This window comes from Mandrillus leucophaeus, unplaced genomic scaffold, assembly GCF_000951045.1.
Source record: "Mandrillus leucophaeus isolate KB7577 unplaced genomic scaffold, Mleu.le_1.0 Scaffold42, whole genome shotgun sequence".
NCBI lineage: Eukaryota > Metazoa > Chordata > Mammalia > Primates > Cercopithecidae > Mandrillus > Mandrillus leucophaeus.
Window position 1 is genome coordinate 3,336,948 of NW_012104476.1, and position 9,450 is coordinate 3,346,397.

At 48.7% G+C, this 9,450-nt stretch overlaps 1 protein-coding gene across 1 annotated transcript in view; it reads right to left on the minus strand.

Moving 5' to 3' along the window:
* The window catches only part of CALN1 (calneuron 1), a 722,396-nt gene extending 716,412 nt beyond the window's left edge, over window positions 1-5,984 (minus strand). Inside the window, exon 1 of the mRNA XM_011992874.1 lies at window positions 5,875-5,984. The gene's annotated coding sequence lies outside the window, so the exon portion shown is untranslated. The remainder of the gene's footprint in view (window positions 1-5,874) is intronic.
* Window positions 5,985-9,450: the final 3,466 nt, after the last annotated feature.

Genomic DNA, 9,450 nt, shown 5'->3' on the forward strand with positions numbered 1-9,450 from the left:
CAAAATGCTTTATGGAAGTAGACAAGGTGTAAATAAATATTCTTTCAAGTAGGGTAAAATCTGTCTTTTGTTTCCATATTCTTTACTCCTGGTATGCAGCAGTTGTTTGATTAATGCTGAAAGAAATAAAAGTTTATCTGTGAAGAAAAAGAGAACAAGAGAGCAAAAGCTAAAGGAGTCGGTAGGAGCTAAGGGAAGGTTTTTTCTAAGATGAGAAAGATCTGAGCAGACCTACAGGGAGGTGGGAAGAAGCCAGGAGAAAGGAACAAGTTAAAAACTGGGAGAATGAGGGCCGGGCATGGTGACTCATGCCTGTAATCCCAGCACTTTGAGTGGCTGAGACAGGAGGATCACCTGAGGTCAGGAGTTCGAGACCAGCCTGGCTAACAGGGTGAAACCCCATCTCTACTACAAATATAAAAATTAGTCGGGCACCGCAGCATACACCTGTAATCCCAGCTACTTGGGAGGTTGAAGCAGGAGAATATCTTGAACCCCGGGAGGTGGAGTTTGCAGTGGGCCAAGATTGCACCATTGCACTTCAGCCTGAGCAACAGAGCGAAACTCCATCTCAAAAAAACAAACAAAAAAAATATTTGGGAGAACGAGCTATGTATGAGTCTTGGTCCCAGGAGAGACGAGGATGTAGAATGTACAAACAGGGCGAATCATCTTGAAGGAGAAAGAAGGAAGACACCTCCTTCTCAATCTCCAGGTTTGGTTTCTGGTCATCTTTTTAACCTGTAAATAGCCGTGATGCCTCAGAACTCAGTTCTTCGTCTCTTCCATCTCCCGATGATCTCATCTGAGATGGCTTTAAATACCATCTGTACTCTGATTCCCAAGGCTGTCTCCAGCCCAAATCTCTCCCGTGAACCCAGGACTGCCCACTCAACATCTCCACCGGGAGCCTCAACAGACGTCTCCAATTTAACATGAGAAACACCCGACTCCTGCTCTCCTCCCAAACCTGCTCCACCCACAGCTGTCCCTGTCTCAGGCCAAGGAAGCTTGAGTCATCCTCGACTCATCTCACACAACTCTCCAACCCATCAACACATCCCATTGCCTCTATCCTGAAAAAAAAACAAGAAGTTCAGAATCCTGCATTTGGCAGACCTCCACTGGTACCCCACTGGCCAGCCACCATCACCTCTCGCCTGGATTAAATGTTCACCTCCTGGATGATCTTCCTGCTCCCGCCTTGCCCACCCACAGTCTTTCCTCAACACAGCAGTGAGGAGGATCATTTAAAAATGTTTCTCCTCTGCTCAGAGCCCAGCGCTGGCTCCCGCCTCACTCAAAGCAAAAGCCAAAGTTCTTACAACGCCTCCGAGAGTTTTCATTCTGCTGCCACCTTTATTTATTTAGGATTACATTTTATTTAGGATTGCACTTTATGTAAGGTTGCAATTATTTAGGATTGCACTTTATGTAGAGTTGCAATTATTTAGGATTGCACTTTACATAGGGTTGCACTTATTTAGAATTGTACTTTATTTAGGGTTGCACTTATTTAGGATTGCATTTTATTTAGGGTTGCACTTATTTAGGATTAAACTTTATTAAGGATTGCACTTAGGATTGAGCATTATTAAGGGTTGCACACACACACACACGCCTGTCTTGGGACCTCATCCTCCTCCTCAGCTGTATTTCTCTCCAAAGCGTGTGTCACCGTCTGATGTGCTCCGTACAATTTACCTTTCGTGGCTTATTTTTTAATTTTTATTTATTTATTTATTTTTTGTCGTATTCACTGCCTGCAAGTTCCACAAGAGCAGGGGATTTTGTGTGCTGTGTTCACCGCCACATCCCCAGTGCGTAGGACACAGCTTGGCAAAGGATCGATGCTCAGTGCGTATATGTTCAATTCAATTTCCCCAAGTAATTCCGTTGCTTAAAATCCTTCAGTGACTCCATCTCCTTCAAAATGAAGTCCCCGCCTTTCACGCACCCAGGGTCCTTTAGGATCTAACCCCTGTCTCCTCTCCAGCTCCTTCTTTTATCACATTGCCTCCCATAATGGTTAGACAGATTTGCTGCCGCTCCCTCGAGTGTTCCTTTCACCTCTGTTCTTTGCGTGTGTAATTTCTTCAGCCTAGGATGATGCTTCATAGCCACCTCTGTCGGGACTCAGTTTGGGGATCATCTACTCAAAAGAAGCTTTTCCAAGGCCAAGATCATCATCCTCCCATGATCCACTGGACTCGTGCCCCTTGTAGCCTATGACAGACACTATTTACCTCCCATCCCTTTACTTGAGAATAAGGGGCAGCCAATCTCACGTGGGTTCCTCCAACCCCTAGCTAGAGAGACCCTACGCGAATGTGAGGTGGTGGTGGTGGTGGTATTCACTATGACGATGATGATGATCTTTGATCAATTTTTTTTGTTTTGAGACAGAGTTTCTCTCTTGTTGCCCAGGCTGGAGTGCAGTGGTGCGATCTTGGCTCACTGCAACCTCCGGGAGGTGGAGGCTGCAGTGAGCAGAGATCATGCCATTGCACTCCGGTCTGGGTGACAGAGTGAGACTCCGTCTCAAAAACTAAATAATTAAATTTTTAAAAAATTGTTAAATCAATGGCTCTCCCCGGTAGGTACTAAGTGTCTCCACACAAATCAACTTACTCTTTTTTAATGGATTGGTACATTGATAGACTCGTTCTACACCCCAGAGTAGCAGTTGAAGCTCCTCTTTCCATTCACAGCAGTTCTCCCCTTTCAGAGTCTCTTCTCTTCTTCAAAGCATGAAAAAGAGGAAGTAGCACATGAAGAGGGAAGGCTGCTAGCAATCAGAATGGCTCCCGGGGCACTCCTGGAGTCCGCAGGCACCCGGTACAGGTTCCAGTGCAGGAGACAATTTTTTTTTTTAGTACAGTTCAAATTTCCCCACAAATGGATCTATCTTAATCCAAATTTATTACAGTTATGAGGCTCTTTGATCTAACTGACTCAGCTGTATTTCTTAAGTAAACTGAGTGAGAATTGGTTTTGCTTAGTCATTAAAAACCACCTATGTTGAAAGTTACGTGTCCACAGACTGGCATGTATTCATTCAATAAACTTTTATGTTGCTTCCGCACCATGCCAGTCCCTGTGCTAGCTTTTGAGAGAGACAGAGTGACAGGGAGGAGGCCATCCCTGCCCCTCAGAAAAGGCACAGTCCAGCAGTCAGTACAGGGGTCACTGAAACTATTTAAATGGTCCAATCCTTTGTGTTAATGTTGATTTAATTCAAGGCAGATGCAATTGAAAGAAGAGATGCTCCTTTATACCAGCTACTTACACAGACTTTAGCTAAATGACTCCATTTAATCCTGACAATGCTACCATATTACAGACAGAGAAACTGATGTGCAATGAGATTCACCAGCAGCCCAGGCTACCTGCTCTTGTGTGGTGAAGCTGAGACTCCAATGAAAGTCTGTCGGTCCCGAAAGGGCATGCCTTTCCCACCACCTTGTAAGCTAAGAGCCCACCACGGCCATTAAAGAAATGTCAACAGACCACAGAACTACACAAAGTTGCCAGATCTAAGCAAACTCCCCTGGGACCTGTTTACAGCTTCTTGAAACCAGCAGCCATCAGTGAATTAAACACACACACACACACACACACACACACACACACACACACACCATTAAGTTGAAAAGAAAATTTGACACAAAGAAACAGTCTACTTAATTAGTTATTGTTAATAGGCCCCAGCTGGTACAGAAACACAGTTAGTGACATCTATTTCAAGCCTCTTTTGGCTTCCCTTAGAAAGTAAAAGAAGGGTGTTGACCTTTGGGCCACCAGGCAACAGAGGAAGAGGTGCCTATAGCTGTGTGGATGAACCTTCTCCACTGAATGGTCTGTGACCTCAAGGAACTCACCCGGCTAACCATGGCCTCAGTCCGCTTCTATCCTCAGCTCCAGGAGAGAACCTGACCCTCACAGACCAGCTGACAGCACGACTTTTAAAAAGGACCTCGGCCAGGCGCGGTGGCTCACGCCTGTAATCCCAGCATTTTGGGAGGCTGAGACAGGTGGATCACGAGGTCAGGAGATCGAGACCATCCTGGCTAACACGGTGAAACCCCGTCTCTACTAAAAATACAAAAAAATTAGCCAGGCGTGGTGGCGAGCGCCTGTAGTCCCAGCTACTGGGGAGGCTGAGGCGGGAGAATGGCATGAACCCGGGAGGCGGAGCTTGCAGTGAGCTAAGATCTGGCCACTGCACTCCAGCCTGGACGACAGAGAGACTCCATCTCAAAAAAAACAAAAAAACAGAAGGACCTCAAACCTCCAACGCCACCCTCCCGGAAGCCTCCTCCCTTTAACCAGTGCGACCAAGGCCTCCATACTGAGTTTCTATTTACAGAAAACATCTCTCCCAGGGTTACTTCTTCAGAATCTTTAAATCAACCACACAGATCCACCGATGGGCATGGGGATAAGAATTCTTTCCATCAAGAGCTTCACTCATAAGCTCTGAATGGTCTCTCCTAAACCAGAGAGTTTCTGCCACAGCGGAGAGTTTGATGATTCTGATCTTACAAAATGCATTGCACCTCCAGTGTCTGGGAAGCAGACAGGCTGACTTCCGGGACATTCACCCAGAGAAAGTGCCCATCCTTGGCTGGGGGATTGCAAAGGGATTTAGCTGCAAACGCGGTAACTACCGTTCATGGAAACGGTTCAGGACTCTGCAGGCAATCACTTTGGGGGAAAATCCCTACTCACGTGAGCTGTGTTTTGGCTCAGATTCCTCTCAAGACTTGAACAGGGATGGTAACCATTCAGCATGTTTTAAAGCCCCTGGAAAATTCAGTACCAGCACTTTGCCTCCCAAGCTCCTCTCCCAGGTGGGGAATTGGAAGTCCTTAGAAGCGCTGCTCCCAAGTCACACGAACCCATGCCCCTGGGACCCCCAGAGACGACTGTCACTCAGGCCAATGAAAATGCCTCCCTCTGCCCAAGTCTGACTTTCAGGGATGTCTGCGAAGTCGTGTCAAGCTGATCGAAAGGAAATCTTTCCTTTGGGTATGACTCGGGAAGAGCATTTCACCCAGAAGGCACCCCGTGAGGGTCAAAAACAAATCAATGAAAGATTTACAGATAGATGTTCTCTGAGCCCATGTACAATTTACACAATGCAACGTACAAAGAAGATAAATCTACTCCCTCTCTCTGCCAGGCTAGAGCAGATTCCTGAATCAAAACAACTCTTTGCCACAGAACCTGAGACTCGGCTAGAAGTGAGTTTCCTCAAAAGGCACAAGGGACAGAGTTAGGAATTCCTGAAATCACACAGCAAGCATTTGAAAAGAGAGTAAAGAGGAGGGGAGAATGAGGGCAGGGGCAGGGAGGGGGGACAGGTGTCGGCAAGATGTTCCTCCGGGACGATTTACAGGGAGAAAGTTGTATGGAATGAGTTTTCCAATAACATAGGAGCGCAGCCACACAGCCATGTTTCAACCGAGTGGCAGGGCATGGATTTGATAGGCAAGTCAAGCCAGGGTTATGCCCTTTTCATTATCTCCAAGGGGAAGGGACCCGGCCAGGAGGAAATGGTTTTGCATGAGCCAGAGCTGAAAGAGGCATGTCTCCCCACTCCTCCAAACCACTTTGACAGCTGGGTGAAGCCAGGGCCAAAACAAACACGCCAGGAGCCACCGCCACCTCCAGATCTCCCTACCCCTCCCCTTCCTCCGAAACCCATCAAAACTTGATTCTGTCTCAACTAAACACAAGCTGGGAAATTGGAGAGGAGGAAAAGGGGAAAACGAGAAGCAGAAAGGGGAAAGCAGGCAGCATCCATGCAGTCAATTATATCATTGATTTAGAGCTACACAAGCTTCAGAGTGTCATCGGCAAGGGTCATACCTCCTGCTGATCTCGGGGGAAATTCTCCAAGATCCATGGCTGGGAGTTAAGGAGAATCTCTAAGCCATCAGGAAGGAGCAGGGCACTGCAGCTCCTCAGAATGATGGACCGGGGCGAGCTTTAATTAACAGGGTCTGATGCCTCTTCTTTTTTGGTAACTGAGCAGATTTAAAGGGCTAGAGTCCCAATTTGAAGGGTGCCAGTGCTGCTGCCGTGGTTGCTGCCGTGTCTGCTCTGGCTGCTGCTTCGGCTGCTGGGAAAGCTTCCTGCAGCCCTGTCACTCCAGCAAGAAAACGGGGCTGAGAAGGTGCAAAAGTGCAGCCAGAACCACCAGAGTCTCTCGGGCTGCATGGTTTGAATCAGAACCACAGGGCTGTGGACCCAGGCACTGCCTACCTTAGGAAGAACCAAGGTTCTGCTCGCTGTCTTCCAGACCGAGGGAAAGAGCTGGGCTCCGTGGAGGCAGGGGGCATCAGTGACACCCTCTTCAGACAAGGGGCTGCACGGGACACTGCCTGGGGAAAGTGGGAAACCTGGTCTGTACTGTGTGCTCCCCTCCTGAGAGCACTGCCACTTATGTAAGCTGCATGCACACACGCCTGCCCGTTATACATACATACCCACCCATGCATGCACACACACCTGCCCATGTACACACACACCTGTCATGCACACACACGCCTGCCTATTATACATACATACCCACCCATGCATGCACACACCCCTGCCCATGCACAAACATGACTGCCCATACATGTACACATACCTGCCCATGTACACACACATGCCTGCCCATGTATATGCATACACATTCCTATGTACACACATACCCACCCGTGTACACACACATTCCTGCCCATGCACACACACATGCCTGCCCATACCACACACACACGCCTGCCCATGTACACACATACACACACGCCTGCCCATGTACACACATACACACACGCTTGCCCACATACACACACATGCCTGCCCAGGTACACACATGCCTGCTCATGCACACACACACGCCTGCCCATACCACACACACACACCTGCCCCGGTACACACATGTCTGCCCGTACACACATAGATGCCCGTTCATGCACACATACATACATCTGCCCATGCACACATACCTACTTGCCCACTTTCCAGACTTGTGCCTGCAGCCAGCTAGACACCCTGCCCCTAAGCCTGCATATTACAGGCAGATCACCAAGAGAAATAGTTGTGACACAGAGCATGGCCAGGAGAGGAACAGAGAAAGGTAGCCACAGGAATGAGGGGAAGAGCAAACCCACATTGGGGATTCCCAGCATCTCCGGCTGCCTTTGATAGAGCACGAATCTGTGTTAAGGACAGTTCCTGTGTCAGGGATAGAAGGCCAGCCTCGGAGACCCCCTTCCCATGCCACCTCTTTTCACTTGTCCCTGCTTGAGCAGCTGCTGGTCCCTTTGTGAGCCTGTCTTGGCTAAGACCACGCCTCATCCTCACAATAGCTCATTGCACTTGGCATCCCATACTATGGAGTCGGTTTTTCGGTGATATTTCTTTAGTCAATATGGTGGCACTTGCATGATCTTTTTTTTTCTTTTGACATGGAGTCTCACTCTGTTGCCTGGGCTGCAGTGCTGTGGCGTGGTCTCGGCTCACTGCAACCTCCACCTCCCGAGTTCAAGCAGTTCTCCTGCCTCAGCCTCCCAAGGAGCTGGGACTACAGGTGCGTGCCACCACGCCCAGTTAATTTTTTGTTTTTTTAGTAGATGCGGGGTTTCACCGTGTTAGCCAGGCTGGTCTTGAACTCCTGACCTCATGATCTGCCCGCCTCGGCCTCCCAAAGTGCTGGGATTACAGGCATGAGCCACCGCGCCCGGCCGCATGATCTTTCTAATACCATTTCCCCCTCATAAGCACGCAAAATAAATCCAGCCAATTGGTGCTCAGAACCCAGAGGTCTCCAGGGTACGTGCCTCGGAGTGAGTGTCCGGGTGTCCAGGAGGGAGCTGGGCTGTGGTGTCAGAGTGAACCCCAGATCCCATCTCAGCTCTACTAAGAGCATGCATTGGACCCCCTTCCCCTTTTGAGCCCGGGTTTATAATTTAAAAATTAGACAGGGTTGAACTAAGCCAGTAATGCTCTTAACAGAAAGGGAAAGGAAGGAAAGGGATATATGGACTTTTAGAAAGCTCGTCAATTATCTCAGCCCCAAGGTTGACCAAATCTTCTTGGCAGATGGGGACAGCGCACTGCAGACGACATGCCCTAAAAATCTTGAGAAAATCTGTGCAGGATCATCTGTAAGGACCTCAGAGTCAGTGAGGATGCAGCGGGATGGCCACAATCTCCCAGATCCCAGTCACTCCTCTGAGAAATGGATCCTGCACTGGGCCAGCTCAGACTGGCAATGTCACAAAGAGTGGGCTTTCAGCAAAATCCCTGAGCCCCCTCCAGCAAACCTCCCTCTGTGCCCACTTTACCCCTGCCTGGCTCACACCCTCAGATGCCCACAGCCCTCACCCCTACTAGCCGCAAAATCTTTGTCAGCAAAGAATCTGCTGTCAGGCCAGGCGCGGTGGCTCACACCTGTAATCCCAGCACTTTGGGAGGCCAAGGCCAGCAGATCACAAGGTCAGGAGATCGACCATTAGCCATGCTGGCTAACACGGTGAAACCCCGTATCTACTAAAAAACAAAAAATTAGCCAGGCGTGGTGGTGGGCACCTGTAGTCCCAGCTACTTGGGAGGCTGAGGCAGGAGAATGGCATGAACCTCAGAGGTAGAGCTTGCAGTGAGCCGAGATCGCGCCACTGCACTCCAGCCTGGGCGATAGAGCAACACTCCGTCTCAAAAATAAATAAATAAATAAATCAAAAGAATCTGCTGTCAGCAATTTAGGCTGGACACTATGGCTCACAGCTGTAATCCCAACACTTTAGGAGGCTGAGGAGGGAGGATCACTTGGAGCCAGGAGTTTGAGGCCAGGTTGGGCAACATAGCAAGATCCCATCTTTACAAAAAAGTTAAAAGCTAGCTGAACATGTTTGTGCAGGCCTATAGTCTCAGCTACTTGGGAGGCTAAGGCAGGAGGATCGCTTGATCCCAGGAGTTCAAGGTTACCATGAGCCATGATGGTGCCACTGTACTCTAGCCTGGGCAACAGAGTAAGCTCTTGTCTTTAAAAATAAAAATAAAGAATCTGCCATCACTCATTCAGACATCAGTCACATGCAATTTCTTGTCCTCCATCTTCTGAGTAGATTTGCATATTGCTTCTTCTCTTCCCCTTAAAGAAAAGTGAGGGAAATGATGAGGTTGTAAGTGGGGGATGTACACCTGGCATAAACAGTGTCCACAGACTCACAATCCCAGAGCCTCCCAACCTCCAGCACCCAGTGGGGCATCTCCAAATAAAGTGGACTCAGGTCAACAGAGGATGGCACAGCACAGATGGCCAACAAGGACTACATGATGAGGAATTGTCTGGAAGGGAGTTCCAAACACTATTCCTACTATGTCTTCCTCAAATCTTTGGGTCTCTTTCTGCTTTTTCATTAACAAAATCAAGCCCCAGCAAGGCATGGCGGCTCA